This window comes from Nicotiana tomentosiformis, chromosome 2, assembly GCF_000390325.3.
Source record: "Nicotiana tomentosiformis chromosome 2, ASM39032v3, whole genome shotgun sequence".
Classification (NCBI taxonomy): Eukaryota; Viridiplantae; Streptophyta; class Magnoliopsida; order Solanales; family Solanaceae; genus Nicotiana; species Nicotiana tomentosiformis.
Genome location: NC_090813.1, coordinates 129,177,931 through 129,189,972, shown reverse-complemented (window position 1 = coordinate 129,189,972; position 12,042 = coordinate 129,177,931). Strand labels below are relative to the sequence as shown.

The window sequence follows — 12,042 nt, the reverse complement described above, 5'->3', positions numbered from 1 at the left end:
TGTGCAAAATTTGAGGTCAATCGGACCTGATTCGATAGATTTCGGCATCGAATGTAGAAGTTGAAAATTTCATAAGATTAAAGTTTCAAGTGAGTTCGCACAAGAGATAACTTCAAATGAGCATAACTCTCATGATACGAAGTTGTGTATAGTGTATTGCCTATCAAATGAAAGATCTTAGAGTCTAGTTTCTAACGCTTTAAACTGTTCATCATTTGGACATTCCTACAAGAAGTTATGACCAAATTACCAAAGGCTGACAGAATGCGATTCTACGACCATTATGCGATCGCAAAATGGTCGCAAAATGGTACAGAACAGCCCAGTTCTGGGCACCAAATTATGCGATCATTTTGCGACCCGCACACCAATTGTGCGGTCCATTATGCGACCGCATACCTGTTTTCGGAGGGGTAATTTTTCTATTTTCATAACCCGACCCCATTTTGATAAATAGGCTTTGGAGTTTATTTTGGGGCATTTATCGGATGATTTTAGAGAGAAGTGAGAATGTTCTAGAGAGAGGAAGTAGATAAAGTGTCTTGTTCATCAAATTCTTGTCCAAGCCTTGAAAACCAATAAGAAATTCCTCAAGTTCTTCATCAAAGAGGTAAGGTTCTAACCCCTAATCTTCAATTTTGATTATATTTCATGATTCCATACTCATTTACATCATGAATTCGTGAATTTAGGGAGGAAAAATCAGATTTTTATAAAATCTTCCAAAAACAAAAATTTAAGATTTGAAGGTCCATTTGATATCGGAATTGGATAATTTTTGTATGGTTGAACTTGTAGCGGAACGGGTGTTTGGATTTCGTGAGTTTTACCAGGATTTGAGATGTGAGTCCCACTATCAAATATTTAAATGAATTTCGGATTTTTATCCGGAAAATTAGTAAATTCATATGGAATTAATTTCTATGATTTGTATTGAGTATATCGAATTGTTTGTGAATAGATTTGAAGCTTTTGGAGATAAATTTAAAAGGAAAAGTTGTGGTCGAGTAATTGATTGAAATTTGCAAAGCGAGGTAAGTGTCGTGGTTAACCTTGACTTGAGGGAATTGAACCCTTAAATTATTTATTATGTGAAATGCATGTGAACGACGTATAGGCGAGGTGACGAGTGTCTATACGTCATCAAATTAATTGTTTGCCTGCTTACTTGAAAAATCATAAATTATTTTAAATCATAAATTAATTATTATAATAATTATTTCTCTCCTATTCTTTGTCAAATATTAATTCTTGAATTTCTGCATTAATTGTTACATGCTATTTGAATTATGTGTTTTAATTGTTATTTGACATTTAACATATTAAACATTAAACTGCCTATTTTCTCCCTTATTTCTATAATAATTTGCTATTTGTCATTGTTTATTTTATAATTAAATCATAACTATTGTATGCTTGTTGTCTTATAATTTTATATTAATTATTGCATTTATTGGGAAAATTTCTTCTATAAGAATTGGTAAATGGATATATTGGAGGATCGGGTTGCACGCCGCAACAGACTTATTAAAAAGTTTATATTGGAGGATCGGGTTGCACGTCGCAACAGACTTATTAAAAAGTCCATATTGGAGGATCGGGTTGCACGGTGCAACAGACTTATTAAAAGTCAATATTGGGGGATCGGGTTGCACGCCGCAACAGACTTATTAAAAGTCAATATTGGGGGATCGGACTGCACGCCGCAACAGACTTATTTAAAAGTCTATATATACTTGATTGAAATAAATATATGACAGACTTGATTAAAAGGAATATATTGAGAGAGCGGGTTGCACGCTGCAACAGAATTGAATGTGAATATGTTGTGAGAGCGGGTTTTATGCTGGAACAGATTTGATGGAAATGACAATTGGTTATGACTGGTGAATTGGCTTCAATTATTATAAATGAGTTACCTAATTTATTTCTATTATTTGTTGTTGTTACCAATAGTGCGTACAGGTTAATGTAAGTGACTCGCCTTAGCCTCGTCACTACTTCGTCGAGGTTAGGCTCAACAATTACCAGTACATGGGGTCAGTTGTACTGATACTACACTCTGCACTTCTTGTGCAGATTTCGGAGTTGGTTCCAGCGGCGTACCGTAGACTTGCTCGGATATCAGCTACCCAGAAGACACTTGATGTATAACTGCATGGCGTCCGCAGTTATGAAGTCCTCGTCTATTTTACTTTAGCTGTGTATTTATTTCCAGATAACTTTATTTTATTGAGACCTTTATTTGTATTGTTCTAGAAGCTCGTGCACTTGTGACACCAATTCTGGGATGGTATTTAGACACCGTTGTTTTTTTATGAATTATTCACTACATTTCAGACTTTACTTCCACATTTATTCTTTATTATTAATAAATTTAGAAATTATTTTAAAAATAGTTAATATTATTCTAACGCTGGCTTGCCTAGCAAGTGAAATGTTAGGCGCAATCACGGTCCGAAGGTGAAAATTTTGGGTCGTGACAATCGGGTTGCGCGCTGCAATAGGAGGAATAAGGGAGGTTTTATATTGATACATTGGGATCGATTTGCGCGCCGCAATAGGTGAAATAAGGGTGAATTTATATGGTGAATTAAGGGAGGATTATAATATTGACTTTGATTATATGGCGGGATCGGATTGCTGATGGTAGGTTAGAAACCCGTGTTTGAGTCGATTATTGCACTCTAATTCACTACACTTTACTTATGTTGAGCTTTAGTTAATAGTTCTTTGCACTTATTATGTGTTTTATGACGTGTAGGAGTGATTCCGAGTTATTTAGATGTTGCGGAGCGAATTCGAGCTAATTGGAGCTTTGAAGTCTGAGTAGAAGCCCAAGGGATTAAACCGGGATCGCGTTTGGGGGTCGAGGACCAAGCTCGGATGTCAAAAATTGGAAAAACGAACTACTCTGAGAAAAATGTACAGTCGCACCGCATGGGGCGGTGTGGGAGTGCAAAATCTTCCCAGAATCCATTTTGCAAATCATTCTGGAATTCCTCACAAGCGCGCCGCATGGTGCGGAGCGGTAGTACAAATTTCTTAGAGTATCGTCCCATTTTCACTAAACTAAGGTATTTTTGTCCGGGGTTAATTGGGGGATGGCTTAAATACATGGAAAATACCATTTTTGGGACTTTTGGACAGATTTCGGCCTAAGGAGGCCAAGGAGGCTAAGGAGGAGTTGGAAGAACACAAGCACAAGGATTTCATCATTCCTTCCTCACTCAAGATCCGGGCTTGGATTGTATTTATGTTTTCCTATACTTTTGTTACATTTGTGAAGAACTTCTCCATGTCTATGGAGTAGATCCTTTTGGGTTTTGATGGATTTGATGTATTAATGATTATTTGTGGATTATAGCTCTAGTTTTATGTATTTGAATCGATTTTGGAAGATTTGATTGTTGCATCTATATTCACTTGTTCTTGTAATCGAAAGAGTGTGATATCTTTGCATTATATTGTTGGTTGAGTTCATAGATTCTTCGAAGTAATCGAAAGAGGCTAGTTGAATCATTGGTTAAATCTAGTTAGGAGAATAATCGAAAGAGGTTTTCCTAAAGACCGATCCACTACGCATTCTTGCATATCTTCGCAGAGCATAAATTGGTTCATAGTGTGAGGTTGAGACTTAATCGAGAGAGGAGTTTCTACTAAACATTTGCATGTGATAATTAAATGAATTCGAGAGACTTACTTGAACAGTGGAAGTGAATTATCTAGAGTTAGATCCCGAATAAATATCTTGTACTTATTCCGTCAAAATCCTATCCTCTCCCACTGATAAACTTCCTTGCTTACCTTTGTTGCGATTGTCATTAGTCAATAGCTGTAGATTTTAGATTATTAATCATGTAAATCTCAATTGTTGATCTTCCTGGATAGCAATCTAGATACAAACTATGATAATACTGTTTAAATCCAATCCCCCTGGATACGATAATTATACTATACTATCTTTAACATGCAAGCACAATTTAAGTTTGTGTTTTGCGCTCGTCAAATTTTGGCGTCGTTGCCGGGGATTGGTAATCAATAGTGTTTGAAATAGTTTGTAGTGCTAATTCAGGAATTTATATATTTTTTTTTTAACTTTTTATTTTGTTCTTCATGGATTTCTCCTCCATGTGCAGGGCAACATGTTAAGTCTGTAGTGTATGACACGATCTTCTTGTAAAGAAGTAATACCCTACAACCCGAAATTGGAAAACCACCCACGGTAACTGAGGAAGGATAAAGGTTTTACCGTAAAGTTCTTGGGGCAACTTTCAAACCAAGAATACATGGCTAATAACGATGACAATGAGGTAGAGGCAGCTGCAAGGATAGCTGCTGAGGTAGCCCATAGAGTTGCTGAGGAAACTGTCGAAGACAATAGGGGTCGAAGATTCAATCTAAATCGACCCTTGATTGAAGACCAGTTCGAGAATGCGATACCAAGGCTTGGTAGAGCATTGGGTGACTACGCCAGATCAAAGATTGTCAAGTGTTAGACTACCTCCAATTGCAGCCAATAATTTCGAGATGAAGCAAGGTTTGCTTCAAACCATTCAAAACAACTGCATTTTCAGAGGGAAGATGAACGAAGATCCAAACACGCATCTGATAGACTTCGAGGAGATTATGAACATATTTCAATACAATGGGGTATCACAAGATGCAGTGTATTTAAGGACATTCCCCTTTTCACTTAAAGATGATGCGAAGCAGTGGCTTTGAAGCTTGCCAAATGGATCAATTAGAACATGGGAGAAAATGACCAGAAAATGTCTTGATAAATATTTTTCCTCAGCTAAGACGGTCAAGTTTAGAAGAGAAATCCATAACTTCTTCCAGAAAAAGAATGAAACTGTTTTTGAATCATGGGAGAGGTTTAAGGAGATAGTTAGGAGGTGTCAACATAGAGGAATTGAACACTGGATGCAACTCCAGGATTTTTGGGATGGATTGACACCGACCTCGCGTAGAACATTGAGCAATGCAGTTGGAGGCCCCTTTATGAAGAAGACTCCATAGGAGATAGTTACAATTCTTGATGAGTTATCCGAAGATTCTAATTAGTGGCCCTCTAATAGTGTGGAAAGAAGAAAATCAACTGGTATTCACCAAGTTGATGCTACTACATCTGCGCAAGTACAACTTGATGCTATGGCTAAAGAAATACGAAAGCTAATTGTAGCTTCGATGCAAAATGTACACCACGCAGCTTGTGATATATGTGGAAGAGAACACCCTACTCATGAGTGTCAAGCCTCAACTGAGGAAGTAAATGCTGTAGGAAACTGTAATTTTAATGCAATGGGTCAGAGGCACCCCGGTATTTCATAGAGTTCACCTGGGGGGTATTGCAAATGTATGGCAATAGAACAACCCCAGATTCCAGGAACAAGGAGCTTCAGGTTTTCAAAATCAGCAAAGGCAGCAGTATCAATCTCCATAGTCGAATCAACCCAGCATGGAAAATCTTATAAAGACCTTCATTATCAATACGGATGAGAGGCTTGATGCTCATGATGCAGCTATCAAGGAATTGGGTACATCTTTTCGAAGTCTGGAAAGACATGTTGGGCACTTAGCTACTCTAATGTCTCAGAGAGCCCCAGGAACACTCCTGGCTGATACAGAAAGAAATCCCAAAGAAACAATGAATGTTGTAACTTTGAGAAGTGGGCAAGTGTTGAAAGATCTCACTCTAATCCACAAAGATGTGAGAAATGAAAAAAAATGGGGAGCAACTGAAAAGTGGTGTCGAAAATAAGAAGGAAGAACACTCAAGAAGGGAGGAACCTGAGGTGAGCAAGTGTATGCATGCACTGCCTTTTCCCCAAAAGCTAAGTAGAGAAAAGTTGTACAAGCAGTTCGAGAGATTTCTAGATGTACTGAAATAGGTTCATGTAAACCTACCATTCACAGAAGTGCTCTCACAAATGCTGGCTTATGCCAAGTTCTTGAAGGAGATCTTGACAAAGAAGAGGAAAATAGAAGAAACCTCAGTGATCAGGCTCACAGAGCATTGCAGTGCAATATTGCAAAACACACTCCCACAAAAGTGTGGAGATCCAGGGAGTTTTACCATTCCTTGCTCTTTAGGACTAATTTTGATAAATCTCTATGTGATTCTGGTGCCTCAATTAATTTAATGCCTCTATCTATTTACAGAAAACTGGAGAAGGAGATTGGAGAGATAAGGTCTGCACCAATATCTTTGCAGCTCGTAGACCAAACGACTTTAATACCCGAGGGAATAGTTGAAGATGTCTTAGTTCGGGTAGATAAGTTTGTATTTCCTGTGGATTTCATAGTGTTTAATATGGAAGAGAACAAGGAGGTTTCCCTCATCCTAGAAAGACCATTCCTAGCAACGGGTAGAGCAATATTAGATATACATGAGAGAAAACTCATGCTTAGAGTGAGTGAGAAAACTGTGACTTTTGAGGTGGATGTAGAAATGGGGGTAAAAAAGGAGAAGCTAATTGCTAGTATTGTGTGGAAAGTGAAGGGCGTGACAGAGAAGGCTGCAGTGAGTGAAAACGATAAGTGTGGGGTGTACCCCAAGAAAGCTGAGAAGAAGCTACCTGCATGGATGAGTGCACTAGTTCAGGCTCAAGGGATGGAGCCCAACTTCGACTCAAACCTTGACTCAATGTTCAGGGAAGTTGTCCTTACCTCTTTCTTTTTATTTGTGTATCATAGGGACATGACAAAATTCAAAGTGTGGGGTGGGGATGTATATATGTATAGAATGTATAAATATCTATGTTTGTTTTTGTAATTCATTTGATTGAAGAAAAAAAATTAAAACTTTTGATTTTTCCCGACTCTGGATATCATTCGACAGGTTTCTTGAGAGATTAAGTCGAAGAAAATATTTAGGTAGTATAATAATTTCCCCTTGGTTTTTCTTTGTGACGCAGTTCTTTTCTAAGGGTTTTGTATGAACCGAGTATAGTTAGTTTTTATATTTTTTTTAGGAGTAGGAAATCTTGTGTTGTGATTTGAAATGAAAGCAATATCTCTTAACTGTATTATGCCTTGAGAATAGTAAGTGCTTTAGTTGTGACGCTTAGGCTCCATTTTTTACTCTTGTATAAGCACCTTAAATTGTATAATCTTAACTTTGCTTAACTACTTTGATTAGAGTGTCTTGATGAGTTCGATTCTGAGTGAGTTTTGTGCCATGTGTGTGTGAGGCTTTGTGTATTCTGTGCGTTGCACTTGATGTATAGAACTTGCCCCATATGTTTGCAAAGCGAAATAGTAGTTTTATTAAGTCTTGGAAGTGATATAGGCATTTCTTTGTTGAGCCAGTTATATGTTGTACCCACCTAATTGTTATGTGTCTTAGTTAACCCCTTTGAGCATGTAATCCTTTTCTTTGGAAACCACATCACAAGCCTTACCCATTTTACCTCTCGCGAGCACTTGAAATTGTTATGAACCTTGTAAAAGTTAAAGTGTGGGGTGTTGGTTTGAATTTTGAGTGGAACTAATAAAATAAGAAGAAATGTGCACTGTTCTGAAAAAAAAATTAAGAACCACTTGTATTGAAAAAACAAAGAATATATATATAGTTGCATTGTTGTGCAAATATTCATTGATAATGGTAACTCTTGATGCATTTGTACTTAAAGAAGTTGGGAGTTGACATATACGGATGTGAAGGTGGAGTTATGGTTTGACATAAGTATGGAATTTTAAATGGCTAAATTGTTTGTATTAAAGTGCTTAGGGATGTGTAGCCAATCAAATATATCCTAACCATCCCGCAACTTACATTACAACCAAATAAAGTCCTACTTGATCCTTGACTGAATGAGCTCAATTAGTAGAGTAGTATATTACGAACAAGCTTATGGTACATCTTTTGTGGCACATGAATGTTGTTTCTGAGAGTGAGCGAATTCTTCCTATCTTAAGTTCCTAATTGTTCTTAAACTTTATTCTATGTGGAACTACTCTCTATTGTTGTGTGAGGGCACTTGATTCACGAAGGAAAGGTAATGTCATTGACCTCTGTGTTAGAGTAAGTGAGCAGGTTGTGTAAAATGCGTGGTGATGTTGAGTCAACTCTTGAGGCGAGGATGTTACGTTATTGTGCTTAATCTCTTGTAGTATTCTTGGTATGATGAGTCAGGATAGTTGTTTAAAAAGGTCGTGTCTATGTGAAGTGTAGTTTGATTGCTCGAGGACGAGCAATGGTTTAAGTGCGGGGTGGTCATGGTAGGCTAGAAACTCATATTTTAGTCGCTTATTGCACCTAATTCACTACACTTTACTTATGTTGAGCTTTAGTTAATAGTGCTTTGCACTTATTATGTGTGAGTAGAAGCCCAAGGGATTAAACCGGATTCGCGTTCGGGGATCGAGGACCAAGTCTGGATGTCAAAAATTGGAGAAATGAACTACTTTAAGAAAAATGCATAGCCGCGCCGCATGGGGTGCCACGGTAGTGCAAAATCTACCCAGAATCCATTCTGCAAATCATTCTGGAATTCCTCACAAGCGCGCCGCATGGTGCGGCGCGGCATGCGGCGCGGTGGTACGAATTTCTTAGAGTATCGTCCCATTTTCACTAAACTAAGGTATTTTTGTCCGGGGTTAATTGGGGGATGGCTTAAATACATGGAAAATACCATTTTTGGGACTTTTGGACAGATTTCGGCCTAAGGAGGCCAAGGAGGCTAAGGAGGAGTTGGAAGAACACAAGCACAAGGATTTCATCATTCCTTCCTCACTCAAGATCCGGGCTTGGATTGTATTTATGTTTTCCTATACTTTTGTTACATTTGTGAAGAACTTCTCCATGTCTATGGAGTAGATCCTTTTGGGTTTTGATGGATTTGATGTATTAATGATTATTTGTGGATTATAGCTCTAGTTTTATGTATTTGAATCGATTTTGGAAGATTTGATTGTTGCATCTATATTCACTTGTTCTTGTAATCGAAAGAGTGTGATATCTTTGTATTATATTGTTGGTTGAGTTCATAGATTCTTCGAAGTAATCGAAAGAGGCTAGTTGAATCATTGGTTAAATCTAGTTAGGAGAATAATCGAAAGAGGTTTTCCTAAAGACCGATCCACTACGCATTCTTGCATATCTTCGTAGAGCATAAATTGGTTCATAGTGTGAGGTTGAGACTTAATCGAGAGAGGAGTTTCTACTAAACATTTGCATGTGATAATTAAATGAATTTGAGAGACTTACTTGATTATTGGAAGTGATTTATCTAGAGTTAGATCCTGAACAATTATCTTGCACTTATTCCATCAAAACCCTATCCTCTCCCACTGATAAACTTTCTTACTTACCTTTGTTGCGATTGTCATTAGTCAATAGCTGTAGATTTTAGATTATCAATGATATAAATCTCAATTGTTGATCCTCCTGGATAGCAATCTAGCTACAAAATACGATAATACTGTTTAAATCCAATTCCTGTGGATACGATAATTATACTATACTATCTATGACTAGCGAGCATAATTTAAGTGTGCGTTTTGCGCTCGTCAGTTGCGCGCCGCAACATATATTTATTAATCGTTATTGATATTTACATGGTGAAATAAGGGAGGATAGTGTTGTACGGTGGGATCGGGTTGTGCACCGCAATAATTTATGTGTTTTGTATTTTTTGTTATATTGTGTTAGCTTCAGTTCTTTCGTACGAGACTTTGAGGATTGGTATTTCTGGTTCTTACTAGTTTTCGAGGATTGAGTTATTTTCATTAGTTTACCGCTTTACCGTCATTTCCTGTTTTTCTTTCCTATTACTATTATTTTGGTGAATTAATTTTCAAGATGAATTTGCTACGCTGAGTCATTATCTCATACCCTATTGAGTTGTTAGTAATACAATATTTTTAAATAAAATAATTAATAACATGCTTATCTTATTTGACTCTTAAATAAAACTCGTCGTTTTATTCGGTACCTTACTATTTTTAATAGTCGTTGTATTTCACTTTGATCGATTTCTCAACTTAATCTCCTTACCCTATCTAACGCTTCTAATTTATGTAAAAAGGAATTGCTATTATGTTTTAATTTATTTAAATCTTGTATTCAAATTAGTAGTATATCTAATCCCTTAATTTATTTGAAAATATTATTCTCTTCACCCCAATATTTTCCAAAATAAACTCATTTCTCATTGATTTCCTGTTTGGTCCAGAAACTACAATTTTACTTTATTATATATGAATTGATCACTCGAATATTATTTATACATTTGACAAGGATACTATGTGCCTGGTATCACGTGGATTTTATCATGCGAAGTGATATGGAAAATGTGGGCACAAGGTGCCATGTGTGTTAAAGGTTTGGAAGTTGTGATTTATGATCTGAGATTACAAAAAGTGGGATTGTTGAAATTCATGTATTAGGAATGATTTGATTGGTTGAGTTGTCATCATTTTTCCTACTTGAATACATTCATACTTCATCTGTACCCCGACTATGTTGTTGCTTAATTACTTGGTTATTTCTCGTTGCCATTTGTGCTCCCCTTATCTTCACCGTTGATTGTAATTAAAATTCTTTCTGCTATTTGCCTTACATTGATATTCCTTCCTTGTTAGTTTTATGTCATATCCTACACAGGTTTACTTGTCCGATAGGTATCTTGACCTGACCTCATCACTACTCTACCGAGGTTAGGCTTGATATTTACTTGGTACCACTGTGGTGTACTCATGCTACGCTTCTGCATATTTTTGTGCAGAACCAGGTACTTCGGATCAAGTTGGTTTTGAGACTTATGCTTGGCGGCTGGAAACTTCAAGGTATACCTGCTGGATGTTCGCACGCTCCGAAGTCATCTTTTGTTGTATTTATTTCCATTGTTTCCTATAACAGTGATGTATTCATTATATATAGTTACTCTTAAAAGGCTTATGACTTGTACTACCGGTTTTGGGATACTGTATCATATTGAGATTATTGGCTTTTGTAGAGATTTTCGGTTCATATTAAATAGATGTTTAGTAGAATCTGTTATCAGTTCTAGAGACTAGGTGCCATCGCGGCTCCTTCAGAGGGATTTTGGGTTGTGACAACCTTTTTTCATATTTAATCAACCTGGAAAAGGCGGTCCAAAACGTAGTCCAACATGATTTTTGACTGAGATGGAGCTAAAGTCAGCTACAACACATGTTCTACTAAATTATCCCGAAGTCTAACCTTATTATACGTAAGTGTACATTTATATTACCGACTTATATTCAATCTCAATTATCAATCATTTTAACTAATGAAAAGTTTCAAATCTGTTGGACAATTAGTTTGTGGGTACATATGGGCATGAGCATGTTTATCCTAAGTTTGCAGAATGGTTTAAACATTTTGTAAGTATTAGCGAAGTTTCTTCTAATGAAAATTATTATTAGGTGTACGTACTTTTTAATTTCTAATTAACTATTATATATTGGGTTCGATCAAGGTTCATAATCCAGATAATGACGTAAATTATCAATTTTTGCGTGACATTGCTTGGGGACCTAGCCCTAGGGTCAGAATGATGTCTAAGTACTCCGTCAATGGGTACAAGTTTCATACAGAAGAATGGTCCAAGGGCAAAAAAACTAATAATAGTGGCGTGTGTGTGAAAGTTGATGGTGATGTTGATTATTATGGTGTGCTTCAACAGATATTAGAACTCGAGTATAGTGTTGGTTAGCCGAAGAAAAAGTTGGTACTCTTTAAATGTAAATGGTATGATCCAACACCTACTAGAGGTAAAAAGGTGCATCCGCTGTATAAAATAGTTGAAATAAAGCACACGGGGAGGTATAGACTCTATGACCCATTTATCATAGCACAAAATGTGAAATAGGTATATTACGTACCTTATCCTTTATGCAAGAAAAAGTTTGTATAGCGGGTAATGATAAGAACAAAGCCCGTGGATAGAGTTGAGGTCGAGGATGCATTAGATGTAGCGTACAAGAATGATATTTCAAGTGTTGATGCAATGGTGGTTGATGAACTAGCAGGTGAATTGCATGATAGTGAAGGCCTTTATGAGGAATTCG

General features: G+C 36.8%; 1 pseudogene; it reads right to left on the bottom strand.

The window, feature by feature from the left end:
- Positions 1-4,809: 4,809 nt before the first annotated feature.
- On the bottom strand, positions 4,810-4,908 carry LOC117278085 (small nucleolar RNA R71; annotated as a pseudogene).
- Positions 4,909-12,042: the final 7,134 nt, after the last annotated feature.